This window comes from Drosophila sulfurigaster, chromosome X (assembly GCF_023558435.1).
Source record: "Drosophila sulfurigaster albostrigata strain 15112-1811.04 chromosome X, ASM2355843v2, whole genome shotgun sequence".
Taxonomy (NCBI): domain Eukaryota; kingdom Metazoa; phylum Arthropoda; class Insecta; order Diptera; family Drosophilidae; genus Drosophila; species Drosophila sulfurigaster.
This window is the reverse complement of record NC_084885.1, coordinates 29510852-29525575: the sequence shown is the minus strand read 5'-3', so window position 1 is coordinate 29525575 and position 14724 is coordinate 29510852. Positions and strand designations below refer to the sequence as shown.

At 33.5% G+C, this 14724-nt stretch overlaps 1 protein-coding gene across 2 annotated transcripts in view; it reads left to right on the top strand.

Annotated features, from left to right (window-relative positions):
- The first annotated feature begins 537 nt into the window (after nt 1-537).
- Nucleotides 538-14724, top strand: part of LOC133847353 (uncharacterized) — a 225834-nt gene continuing 211647 nt past the window's right edge. For both annotated transcript variants that reach the window (XM_062282331.1, XM_062282329.1), the window contains exon 1: nt 538-612. The gene's annotated coding sequence lies outside the window, so the exon portion shown is untranslated. The remainder of the gene's footprint in view (nt 613-14724) is intronic.

Genomic DNA, 14724 nt, shown 5'->3' with positions numbered 1-14724 from the left:
CTTCTCCTTTTAATTCATCTCCGTCTTTGTTGTTGTGTCTAAATTAACGCGATGCTTAAATAATTTTTTTTTTGTTTTTTCATCATTTCAATTTCAGTTGTAGTTTATTATCATTGTTGTTGTTATGCTTTTGATTCATCGCTCAACATTTTTCTTACACTCGCTGTTGTTGTTGTTATTTTTATTGTTTATTGTTCTTCTGCTGCGCCTACGCGCCAGTTACTTTTTCTTCTGCTTTGTCTCACACACGTTTCCCCCGTACCTGAATTTTTATTTGCTCTGTCTCGCTCTTGCTCTCAGTCCCGCATTCTGTTTTGTTTACTCCTTCTTTTGTGCATCTCTTCGTCTGTTACTTGCGCTCGCTCGCTCTCTCTCTCTCTCTCTCTCTGTCGCTCGCATTTCGGCGATCAATCAAACTCCAACTCAAACTCAAACTTGAACGCAACACGCAACTCGAACCGCAGCTTGCAACTCAAACCAAAAATAAGATACGCTCTCTTCATATCTTCTCTTTTTCTCTCTTTCTGATCTTTGCAGTGTTTCAAATTGTGAATCCTTCGAGGGAATATCCATGGATCGCAGCCATTTGCCATGCAAATTCTTAACAATAAGGTGAGTCATACTATAAACTGTTTTTAAACATCATTTCAATTAGGGGAACTCTTTGGGGATTAAAACGTTTCAATTTTTCTAATCCCAGCTGTATATACACAGCTCGATAAGAAAACCATTTGTTGAAACACAAATTGTTATTGGTTGAAGTTCTTTTTTTTTCCATTTTGGAAATCAGTTTATCCAACTCGCGTAACTCGATAAGACTCGACAAATATTGAGTTACGGAAAAACGGAACCAATAAAAATCCAACCAAACACAATAAATTTCAAGTACCTGTCAAAAGGGCACTCGTTTAATTGATTTATGAAAACCAAAGTGGAGAATGGAAAATGCTGAATGCCATGAAAATGATATCGAACTTCGATAACCACAATTTGAGGGTATATAGAGTTTTTTAGAGTTGTAGAAAAATGAGAGAAAAGAATTAAGTTCTTCAATAACCAAAAATATATATATCATATTTTTAGAGTTAAAGTTGTAGTAGAAAAATGTGATCATCAATGGTAAAAAGAATCAAATTCTTAATGAAATGATATCGAACTTCGTTAACCAAAATTTGAGGGTATATGTGTATATAGAGTTTTTTAGAGTTGTAGAAAAATGAGAGAAATGAATTAAGTTCTTCGATAACCAAAAATATATATATCTCATATTTTTAGAGTTAAAGTTGTAGTAGAAAAATGTGATCATCAATAGAGAAAAGAATCAAATTCTTAATGAAATGATATCGAACTTCGTTAACCAAAATTTGAGTTGTAGAAAAATGCGATTATCAATGATTAATCAAGAAAATAATTAAATTCTTCGATAACCAAAATTGAGTTGAAGTTATTTGAGGAGAAACAGAATCATATTCTTCAATAACCAAAACTTGAGTGTATAAATATATATAATATATAATTTTTTTAGAGTTAAAAATGTGATCATCAATGGTAATAAGAATCAAATTCTTTGGGGCGTTAAGAAGAAGAAACAAGTGTAACAATAGAAGAGAAGGAGACAGGGAAGAGAGAGAGAGGGAGAGGGAGCAAATGGCCCACATATGTTGAACGTTTCGGATATCAAATAACGCGAAAAAATGCCCCGTCTGAAGTGTCAGAAGTGTATATGTGAGAGTCTATAAGGGTATGAGTGTGTGTGTGTGTGTGTGTGTGTGTGTGTGTGTGTGTGTGTGTGTGTGTGTCTGTGTGTGTGTGTGTGTGTGTAAGTGTTGTGTGCGGCTATTGAACTTGAGTTTTGGGTGCAAAGGAGCGAACGCGTCAGGAAAGAAGCAAAGTGCTGACAAAGTCGCATTCAATGCGAATGCGACTTCAAAAAGACACTTCAAGAGCGCGTGTGTGTGTGTGTGTGTGTGTGTGTAAGTGTGTGTGTGCCTGTTACTCGTATATCATTTACTCATAAATTTAAACGTCATTTGACAAATATGGCGTCACACGAAATGTCTTCGATAGCGAGTGGAAAACGAAGCGGAATTCAAATGATTTATACACACACATATGAAGAAGTAGAAGAAGAAGAAGAAGTTGAATAAGAAGAAGAGAAGGTAGTGAGCACCGGAATATTTGGCAACTATGTACAAGGCAACTACAACTACACAATGGGAATGGAAATGGGAATGGGAATGGCATCTAAGCAATAATCATTATATTATTTTAATATAATAACAAACTTCAGACACGAACACACAACAACTGTAACTCTAACTCTAACAACAACAACAACAACGACAACTCTGGCAAGTACAACTCCTAACGGTAGGGAAACAGGAAAGGAATGGAAAGGAAAGGAAAACGCAGTCAAGCAGCTGGGCAACTCCTTGGGATCGCTTTTGCCTTGGCGTGCTTGGCTGTCATGATTATAAGGTTTAGAATTCACTCCTCCCTACTTCCTACTTCCTCATTCCCCCCCTCTCTCTCTCTCTCTATCAACAAGGAGGCAGAGAAGCACCCACAGTACAAATACAAATACAAATACAAATACAACTACAATACACACTTACACGTCATGTGGAAGTCGTTATGAGTGGAAGAAGCCACAACAAGAACCGCACAAGTCGAGCATTTGTTGCAAGTTGGCGGCTAACCAATAATATTGGAGACCATTTGCTGGCAAAGCTCTCCCTCCGACAAGGGAATGACAGCTGATGGAGCTCCCGAAAATGAGATGGCAATAGATAAACAGAGAGACCGAGAGAGAGAGTGAGAAAACTGGGAGAAAAAGGTAGCGAAGAAGTCAAGCAAGAGTTACGATGTCTAGGCAGGAATTGGGGACAGAGAAGGAAGTTGAAGGAGGAGAGAAATACGCAGATAGATTGAGAGAGAGCAACAGAGAGAGAGAGAGAGAGAGAGAGAGAGAGAGAGACAGATATATATATATCTCTCTAGAGAGATAGAGAAAGGTATTGCGAAATGTTTAATAGAATTGAAATATAATAAGTTAAATGATGTTGAAAGAAAGAGCTGAAAAGCACTTAAGATGTTAACGAAATAATTAAATAATTGTATTTTATTTAATAAGAAAAAATTAATTAAAGATTGTCTATGAAAGTATTCGAAGTTTTTAATTGAAGAATACTAAAAAAGCTAACGAAACAGCTTTAATATACCATATAATGCACATATTTGATAATCTTGTATTATTTGAAAGCACATAAGATTTTTTTGGAAAGAATTAAGTATTATATAATATTTCGTTTATTAACCAAAATACTTAAAAATTTAGAGATAGTTTTTCAAGTGGAAGGACGCTAAGAATAGCTTACAAAACATAGACTAACTATAAGAAAGCAGCTTCAATATATAATGTGTATTAAATATATATTACTCAAAATACTTTGATAACTTGGGAGAAATTTTCCCACAGCTTTTTCAACTTTGCAAAGAAATACTTAAGGTTGTTACAGAAATAAAACCCCATATACTATATTTAGTATATTAAATGTGTAATGGTATATTTTCACGTGTCGGTCGATGGAATACTAAAAAACGGTATATATTTATATATGTATAATATTTAATCGACTATTTAAGAGTCGTTATTGTGCTTCAAAACTAAACTACAAAAATGTTTTTTTTTAAATAATCTTAAACTATTTCCAATTTTTTCGCCTAGCATACAAATACCAATAAAATACCAAAGCAGACTTATAATTTTGTATTTAATGAACATATTTGACAGTGAGTTGATATTTAATTACAAGAATTTTAAATGTCTTTAAAAATATCCATAAATTGTTTCAAATCTTTTAGTTGAGCAATCAAAAACAAAAAATATACCAAAAGCAGACTTAGTATTTAATGAACAAATTAGTATTTTAAGAACATATTTCAAAGTGAGTTGATATTTAATTACAAGAATTTGAAATGTTTTCAAAAATATCCATAAATTGTTTCAAATGGTTTAGTTGAGTAAACAAATACCACAAAATATACCATAAGCAGACTTAGTATTTAATGAACAAAGTAGTTTTTTAAGAACATATTTGAAAGTGAGTTGATATTTAATTACAAGAATTCTAAATGTCTTTAAAAATATCCATAAATTGTTTCAAATGGTTTAGTTGAGTAAACAAATACCACAAAATATACCAAAAGCAGACTTAGTATTTAATGAAGAAAGTAGTATTTTAAGAACATAGTTGACTGTAAGTTGCTAAGCTTTTGTCTTTAGTTAGCTGTAAGAACTGTCTTTGGTAGTTTTCCGTTTCGGAGCAGACATTTAAATGAGGTTCTAATGCCCGTTGGAATCCCTTGGAACATTTGTCAGTGTCAACTTAAATGGCATTTTGTTAAAGAAGCGAACCTGAGAAGCTGTCACAAAACATATGTTGCACACTAAAAGGTTGATAAGTCTCTACACACTATTGTGTGTATTGATGAAGAGAAATGAAGATGCTTAGGGAAATTGGGGAAATGAAGACCAAAAGAAAATGTTTGAATTCAAAATGTGACTTTGATCGCGTAGGTTTTTCCTTTTCCTTTTTTCTTTATTTGCATTTTGCTTCTTCGTCGTTGAAAAGTGGAAAAAGAGAGGAACTCGCTGCTGCACTTGTTGCAATGTCTGGGGGTCCGGCAAAATGCTTTTGCTGCTGCTGTTGCTGGTCATAAATCAAGTGCCAAAACTGCAGACAGTAGCAGACAGAGGGGGAAGAGAGGGAGATAGAGAGAGAGGGGGGAAAGAGAGAGACCGTTATGTCAAGTGGCAGTCAAGCGAAGGAGAACGAACTTGAAAAACTGCCGCACATTTTTGCCTGCCACAAGTGCAACTCATATATGTATCTTTTTTAGTTGTATCTGTATCTGTATCTGTATCTGCATCTGCAGCTGCATATCTATAAGTATGCATGGCCAGCGACAGCGAGAGAGAATATTCAACCCTCAGCTTCATCTCTGGCATAAACTATTCCCCATCGCGCAGCCTTTTTGTCGCTTTGTGCAAATTTGCAGACACAAAACGCAGATATTTCCACACACACACACACACACACTTACACGCACATTTAATCATTTCTTTTGTGGCCCCAAAGCAAAGAAGAAGAAGAAGAAGAAGAAGCAACAACACCCACCCAAGAAAAATATCTCCGACTCTGGTCTCGGAGCACAATTATAATGTCAAGTTGATTGTACTCTATCCAAAAGTAAATATGAAGCATTATCTCGATGAAGCTGAAGTTCGTTCTCTCTTGTCACGATTCACATCGCTTTCTCTCTCCCTTTCTCTCTCTCTCTCTCTTTCTCTCTGGCGAAGAATGCCACTCTAAACAAGATAATTGGCCAGCATTTTAAGTGCATTCTTTGCCGAACAAAGGTTTCTCAGATCTGCAATTTATATACTATTAAAAGTCTCCAATGAAAGGGCTTTCTAAAGTTTATTTCAATTGCATTGCAGAAATTGTTTTTACAATATTTTAGAAGAATAACCTCAACAGAAACTTACAAAATGCATTATTATATTGTGAACCCAATTAATTTAAATTATTTCGGAAGAATTCTCTTTTGAAAAACTTAAAAATTGATTCTTGAATTTTAAGTGAAATTGTTCTAGAATATTTTAGGTGAATAATCGGAAGAGAAACTCTGAAATATATTATATAAAATGAATAATTATAATATTTCTCTGCTTTCTTAAATTGTTTGACAATGTTATGGAAAAATTATCTCTAAAAAGATTCTAAAAAGTATTCTTATATTTTCTAGTACATTTGTTTTACAACGTTTTAAAATTTGATTCTTGAATTTTAAGTGAAATTGTTCAAGAATATATTAGAAAAATAATCGGAAGAGAAAATCTGAAATATATAATATTATTATTATATTCTTATCAAAGTTGTTTTTTATAAAAATAACAATTCCTATATAACTCTTCTTTCTATGGAAAAATAATCTCCAAAAAGATTCTAAAATGTATTCTTATATTTTCTAGTCAAATTTTCTTACAACGTTTTAAAATTTGATTCTTGAATTTTAAGTGAAATTAATGAAAAATAATCGAAAGAGAAAATCTGAAATATATAATATTATTATTATATTCTTATCAAAGTTGTTTTTTATAAAAATAACAATTCCTATATAACTCTTCTTTCTATGGAAAAATAATCTCCAAAAAGATTCTAAAATGTATTCTTATATTTTCTAGTCAAATTTTCTTACAACATTTTAGGAGAATAATCTGAAGGAAAATTGCAAACTTGTTTTAAAATATTTTATAATAATAAGGAGGAAAACTGCTTTTAGTAAAATTGTTTTAGAATGTCGTAGTAAAAAATCTCTCGAAAAATTGTAAAATATATTCTTATATTTTATTGAAATTGTTTTAGATTATTTTAGAAGAGTAATCTAAATTTGTAATTTAAAATTGTTTTAGAATATTTTCAAAGAATACTTCTATTCTATTTTAAAGTATTTCTATTATTTTGACATCTGTAAGATTTCTATTTAAATTGCTTTTGACTAACTTCAATACTGAGTTTCAATGCGATTAGCAAATTATTTAGGAAAACGAAAATGAAGTGCCTCAACTTTCCAGTTAACTGAGTTGAATCTAAAGTGTTTTCCCCTCAATTGTTTTTTTTTTTTTTTTTGTGTTTCTTCCGTAATGTTACTTTTGCATAATAAGCTATACGAATTTTCATTGTTTACGCGAAATGTTGCCCCCAAAATGATTTTCAAGTCGAAAGAATTTGTCAAGTTGCCCGTTCGCTTCAATAATGATAATTTCCGTCGATTTTCAAGCTGATTAACGAACTGAATTTTCCTTCTCTTTTCTTTTTTGTTGTTGTTGTATTCCTTATTTTTGTTGTGTGTGTGTGTGTTTGATTGTTGAAATTTGTTTGAATTTGTCAATTCATTATTTAGCATGAAAATGGAAAGTGTGTCGCTGATTTAAAAAGTAAACAATTTCCATGAAATCGAATGAAAATTTCGCACAAAAAGGAGACGAGAAAAAAAAGGACTTTTTTCAGGCGTTAGGGGGAGGAGAAAGGCGAGTTGAAATATGTGCAAAATCAATCAATAAACTCAAATTGCGTCCGAGTTTGGCAAGCAAAATATTTAAATTGCATTTTCATGTGATCCTTGCTTGCGTTTCTCGTTTCTCGTTTTTCCATTTCCCATTTGCACATTTCTTTCGCATTGTTTTTGGTTATTTTTTGTTGTTGTTGTTGTTGTCGCTGTGTAAAATCCATATGTCAAATGTTTTCATAAATATGTATGTACTCACGCATTTATTACAAAACATTTATGAGCTTGACTTTTTATTTATGTGTTCATCGCTGTTTTTTTCCTCTTTTTTTTGTTGTTGTTGTCTGCTCGTTACTTGCTTTAAATAAATTTCAATTGTTAATCTTATCGCTCGCCGCGTGGTCTTGTTGAAATCAATGCCATAAATTTCACAGAAAACCAAATCAAATGAGTGTAAAAATAACGAAGAACTCACTTCATGGAGATGCCTTTCAAACAGCAAACAGCAGAAAGCAAAAAGCAGACATCGTGACAGCAGATAGCGTATCTTATTACACCTGGAGCCAGATTGGACTTGCCACAAATCAATGAAGTAGTTATAGTCCTACAACTCACTCCAAATCGCAACTCACAACTGTATCTTGTTTGGTTCACTTTCAATACTCTGCACTCATCAGATGATCGAATGGGGAGTGTTCAATGCAGCTGGCAGTAAAGGGTTAATGATCAAATAGTAGAAGAGAATTCTATTTTTTATTTATTTTGTATTATATATTAGTTTATATGAGTTGAAGTATTTTTGCTGAGTATTGAACAAAGGTATTATTAAATTTTAAGAGCTAAGAGTTTAGGCAATAAAGGGTTAATGATGAAATAGTAGAAGAGAATTCGATTTTATTTTATTTTTTATTTATTTTGTAGTATTTTTGCTGAGTATTGAACAAAGGTATTATTAAATTTTAAGAGCTAAGAGTTTAGGCAGTAAAGGGTTAATGATGAAATAGTAGAAGAGAATTCGATTTTATTTTATTTTTTATTTATTTTGTAGTATTTTTGCTGAGTATTGAACAAAGGTATTATTAAATTTTAAGAGATAAATGTGAAATATCAGATGATCGAATAGGGAGTGTTCAATGCAACTAGCAGTAAAGGGTTAATGATGAACTATGGTAACAGTTTTTTTTTATATTTTATTTGAGAGTTCTTTTTGTAAAGTATTGAATGCAAGTATTAATATTTCATTGGAGTAATATTGCAAAAGAATTTTCTTTATTTCACTAATTTTTTTAGTTTCATTAATATTTTATATGAGTGTTGAAGTGTTCTTCTAGAGTATCGAACAAAAGTATTAATACTTTTTTGAAGATAAGAGTTAAAGTTTAATTGTGAAATGTCAGATACCATATTTTCCAGATCTTAACGTAATTGAAAATGTTTGGGGCTAGCTAAATCGAAAGATAAGGAAACAATAACTGAAGCTTTAAATGAGCTTGGAGTGAGTTTTCTTTGAACTACAGAGATTACTTATATCATTCTATGATGGACCGGGTAGATGAAGTTATTACTAACAAAGGAGGCAGTATTCATAAGTGAAATTATTTTATTTCATTTCTTATGAATCACATATTAACACAAACCAAAAAATTTAATGAAAAAATGGATTTTTTTATAAAAAATTAAAATGCTTAAATGCATCTATTGTTTTGTCCAAGAAAAATGCTCCTTATTTTGGAGTAGCTTGAAGAAAATGTTTGTAAAACCTAATTTTGTTAAATTTGAATAATCATTTGAATATAATATTAAAATTATCATTAAATACCAAATGCATTTGCATATTCACTTTATTTCAATTCATGCTTTTTAGCTACTAAATTTGTGTATTTTCACAAATGAAGCATAACCGGTTTTCATACTCACTTTACAGGGTATCTGGTAGTTTAGCATTGTGTGTGTACGTGGTAGCACTTTTCTAGTATTTGTTTAGTCTATTTTTACGATACTTTTGTTTTATTTTTAGCTGCTTGTCTTGCTGTCTTTCGGTGCTTCAGCTTCAGCATCAGCTTTAGGTTTAGCTGTATCCATCTCTCTGGGCACAAGACAAAGCCATTGCCACAGGCATCGCAGCAGTCTGTGTGCCTCTTGTTGCTGTCTCTTACTTTGCGGTTCTTCTTCTTCTTCTGCTTCTTCTTCTTCTGCGGCATGCAACTCGCTCTTTCGCTAGCAACACGCGCGCATCAATTTTACGCATAAAAGCAAAAAAAACAGTGCTTATATGCGGGAGAAGGGGAAAGGGGGAGACAAGAAGTAAACGCTGAGAAAGCAACAATCGCAGCAACAATTTTCCCCTCTCCTGCTTCTTCCTCTTCACCCCCAACTCCATTGCCCGCAGCCCTTATCACAAAGTGTCGAGGTATCTTCAAGTGTAATGAGGCGCGGCCGTTGGAATGGCAAATGCCAAGAAGGGGAAGCGTGCCGAGAGGGGAGTGGGGAGAGGAAGGTAGTGTGTGAGAGCGTTGGAGGCGTGGCAGAGGCAGCGAAGGCAGAGTGTGGGGACAGTTTAGGGTCGTCGGCATCTTCTTTTCAATTTGCTTTTCACTTTGCTGGCGCATAATTTTTTTTCTGTTTATTTTTTTTTTTCAATTCTTTAGTTTATTTTCTTTTTTCCATTTTTATACTTTATTTTTTTTTTGGCTTTTGAAGCTTGACGACGACGACGACGTCGCGACGTTGTCGCTGATAACACAAAATCAATAAGTAATAAGATAACGGTAACCCCAAATAGCGAACTGTGTGTGTGTGTGTGTGTGTGTGTGTGTGTGCGTGTGTGTGTGTGTGTGTGTGTGTGTGTGTGTGTGTGTGTGTGTGTGTGTGTGTGTGTGTGTGTGTGTGTGTGTGTGTGTGTGTGTGTGCTGTATTTGCTGTCTGATAAGCAGCGACTTCTCGCCCTCATCTCACCTCGTCGGTAACGTGAATGCAGCAGAAGCGGCAACGTTTGCTTCTTTAAATGACAATCGCAATGAAAATGTTTCGTGGCAACACTGAAACAACAACAACAACAACAACAGGAACAACAACAACAAACCTGATGACAACAAACAGCTAAGAAGAAGCAGCACAAGATGTTGTCGATATCGATGATGATGATGATGATGATGAAGACGACTACAGACAGCGGTTCAATAATTGCGCCGCTGCACAGTGGTGTAATTGCATAGAAAACTGCACAGAAATTAAAAAAAAAAAAAGATTTGTTAAACAAAACTTGTCGATTAGCTAAGCAACTTTGCTGCTTGCATATAGCTTTATTTATTTTGCTAGGCTTCTTTTTAAGATTTATTTTTTCTAGAAATAAATTTCTTCTTAATTTATTGAAATACGAGTTTAGTACCTGCTTTGGCTGACAATCTGGTACATTTTTTACCTTATGGTATATTTGGAATGTATTACTTTATCGATATACCAAAAATAATGTTCAGTATATTCATTTAGTTAAATAAATTGGACATATTTTAAGAATAATGCAAAAGTGTATCGATATATCAAATATATATCATATGTCGTTTGGTATATTCTTAGTATTTTTGTAGTATACTAATTTGACATATTTAAATAATGTATAAGTATACTTAAATACCAAATATAAAAAATTGGTATGTTTGTATTTTTTATGGTATATTAATTTAGTATATTTTAAGAATAATACTGCACGGTTTTGGGAACAAATTTGAAGTTTTCTACACGCTTCGCAAGATTTGCTATTTTGTTTTTTTTTTTGGTAACTCTTTGTTTTGAAGATAAACTGCTTATTAAAAACAATTTTGTGATCTCTTAAGAGTGGCAAACTTTTGTAATATTTGGAATAATGCAATTGATTTGTTCTTGAATTTATTAATCTATAATAATATTTGACATTTTTTGCTAACAAAGCTTTCAATGTTCGAACTAATGCAATTTATATTTATAAATGCCATGAGTCAGTCATTAATTCGATTAGTTAGTCATGATAGATTGATAACGTGTGAAACCAGTCACATGATTTATGAACTATATATTAATTAATTAGTCATTTTGTATGCACATTCTCGCAACTTTTTGTGTGACGCATTTGAATAGTGAAAGTAAACTCATATAGTTTAAACGAAATTGTAAATTGCATTAAAACAATAGCTTTTGCACCACTGTGGCGTCAATTGCAATATGCTCGACTGCATCGCACTGTGCGTTGCCGATGATTTTGCTGTTGCTGTTGCCATTGCTGTGTTCCCGTTAACCATTCCCATTGCCCATTTTCGACGGAGCCCATTTTGGATGCTCATTCTCGTTCCCATTTCTCTTTCTCTCTCTCTTTCTCTCCATTTGAGTGCGAAGCAGAACTGAATGTCGAACTCGAGTCGGAGCCAATTCCATTGGCATTTTTCTTCTTCGCTGTCATCATCATTGTCATTATCATCAGCATCAGCATTGATTGTGTGAAGCGTTCTGTATAAAATAGTTGGCATTTATGTGAGCTTCCAACCCAACTCTTGCACAGTGTCTGCCAATCTCCTCTTACACAGTGTCTCCCAATCTCCTCTTTACCTCTTTCAATTGCTTCTTCAATTGCGCGCTCGCTTTTTACCTGTTTGTGTTGTCTGTGTTGTTTTCTTTGCTCGACTTGTCAAGAGTATCTTGTCGTCTCTCTTTGATTATGACTAGCTTGTTCCCCTTTTTGAGGTTCAATGTGGTTCGGTTCGGTTCGGTTTTTAGGTTCAGATATCGGCTTCGCCTAGTTCTGTTTGCTCAACCAGCCGCAGACACTTTTGCAAAATCATTTGCTCTGTTTACCGCATTCTCATTCTCATTCTCTCTCCCTATCTATATCACGCTTTGCCTGCACTTTGATAAGCGCTTGCATTTTACTTTGCAAAAGGTAAATATACAGTTTATTGCTCTGTTCTCGATTCTCGGTTCGCTTGATGTTTGTATTTATTTTAATGTCGCAAAATGCGACAGAAAACACTCGAAGCTGCAGCTGCAGCAGCAACAGATATTGATATAGATATAGCTGTAGATATGATTATAGCTGGATAAATACTCGACTCGAATTGAGCTTTAGAAAACACTCAATGTAACTGTTTATGTCCAATAAACAAGCAATTGTTATAGCAGTCTTGAAAGGCAACTTATTTATGCGATTTCAAAAGATAAGCATTGACTTGTAACCCTCTGCAATTTCTTAAAGTTCTTCGGTGTAAACATTTTGAAAGCATGAAGGCTAATATTTACCCCAATCAAAGATAAATGTGTTCTCGTAATATTCTGAAAATTTCATGATAATTGCATAATTAATAGGGTATTATTTTGCGACTTGAACTTGTGCGATTTATTTAATCTGGCATTTGCAGTTTATCATCCGTTTTTATTGCCTTATCAGCTGCTGCTGCTGCTGTTGCTGCACTGCGATACGAAAAGTATTTGCGCATAATTAAAGCAAACAATTTAATCAATTTTCGCAGAAACAATAATTTCTCAACTTAACGCAACTCGAATACGTTTACGTTTGCTTTTGCTTTTACCATGTTTGGGGGAGAAAGAAGTCGAAAACTTTTTGCTCCCCTCCAAATGCGAAATATTCGAATATGCCAAACTGACAATTGAGGAAGCTTTTAACTATGTTTCTTTTCCTCTCTTTCTATCGCTCTATTTTCTCTCTCTCTCTCTCTCTCTCTCTCTCTCGTTCTCTTCAGTTTCTCTTGTGCTCTCCGTTGGCCATTAAACATTGAGCAGCCATTAACAAATTAGCAAATCATTTCAGCCAAGTCCAAGAGCTGCCATAGAGACAGCTACAGATTATTGTTGTTTGCCTTCTTGTTTATTGGATAAATGTGAGAAAATTCAAGGGATAAACTGTGTTGGTTAACTGAGGCGAAGGGAAAGGGGAAGGGAAAATTGTAGGTCTGTCTCTAGTAATTGGCACTTGGAAGTTCGAGTAACATTTGTCATTCAAAGTGATTAGCAAAAGTTTAAAGTAGCGCACAAAAACTTTTATTCATTTCATTCATTTTTCTGACAGCAAAGTTCAACTAAAGGGAAATAGTCGAAAAAAGTGCACTTATTACTTAATTACTTTTAATTTTTTGGCGAATGCTTCAAATACTTAACTAAAGGAACTACCTTATGAGATATGTATAGATAGAAAAGAAAATAGTACTAAAAGTGTAGCTAAATATATATATTTATTACTTTTTATTAATCTTTTCATTATTATTATTATTATTATTATGATTATTATTATTATTATTATTATTATTATTATTATTATTATTATTATTATTATTATTATGTATGTGTATATGTATGTATTATTATTATTGTATTATGTATGTATGTATGTATGTATTATTATTATTATTGTATGTGTGTGTGTGTATTATGTGTGTGTGTGTGTATTATTATTATGTATGTGTATGTATGTATGTATGTATTATGTATGTATGTATTATTATTATTATTATTATTATTATTATTATTATTATTATTATTATTATTATTATTATTATTTTCATTGTTATTATTATCATTATTTATTATTATCATTATCATTGTCATTGTCATTGTCATTATCATTATCATTATCATTATCATTATCATTATCATTATCATTATCATTATCATTATCATTAGCATTAGCATTAATACTACTATATTTTTTTGTATTTATATTATTATTGCTATTATCACCTCTTTAGACGTTCCCTATAATTACAGGGTATCTCACGCATGTCTTTTGCAGTGTTGCACATAAGAAATGCTGTTAAATCAAATCTATGCAATGAATTCATCAAATATTTAAGCATTGAAACTTAAGTAATTGCCCAGCACAGACCGAGCAAGAGACGGACGGACAGACAGACGGACAGACAGACAGATGGAGAGTTGAACGTATTCGTTGTGTATTTTTAATGCCATCTCTGTCGCTCGTCGCTTGCTTTTAGTGACTGTTGTTATTTTTATTTATTTACGATTTGAACTAAACGCACAAAAGGCGCCTTTGCAGGATATGCGAGGACACAAATGCCTGCTCCCCCTCCCTCCCTCCCTCCCTTCCTTCTACTCTCCACTGTCGTGTGTCCTGTGCGGCGTCTCGCTCTCATTCTCATTCTCTCTCTCCCTCCCTGTGCGCCTCTCCATATCGCTGTCTGTTTGGACCTTGCCTGTGCGTGTGTTTTATCTATTGTCCTTTTAATTTCAATTCTCATGTGGGTTTTACGCTTAGTGCACATTATTCATTTATGTTTGTCTCTAACTCCCCCTGAGAGCTCTTGCCTCTCCACTTCTCTCCCTCTCCCTCTATCTCTTTCGCTCTCGTTCGTTTTTGTTTTACGCTGAGCTAATTTTTGTTTTCTTTTGCTCGCTCTCGTTTTTTTCCGCTTTTTTTTTTGCTGCTGCTGCGGCTGCTGATCGCTAATCTTATGTTAATTTATCATACACACAGCGGGCGTGTGTGTGTGTGTGTGTGTCAGTGTGTGCCAGTGTGTGTGTGTGTTGTACACTGTCAGCTGTTGGCTGTTGGCGTTTAAAATGCGACGCTCGCACATCAACCAAAGCGTGCAGCAAACGAGCTGCGCACAGCGAAACCAAAAGACACCAAAAGGAGGGGTGCTCAAAAAA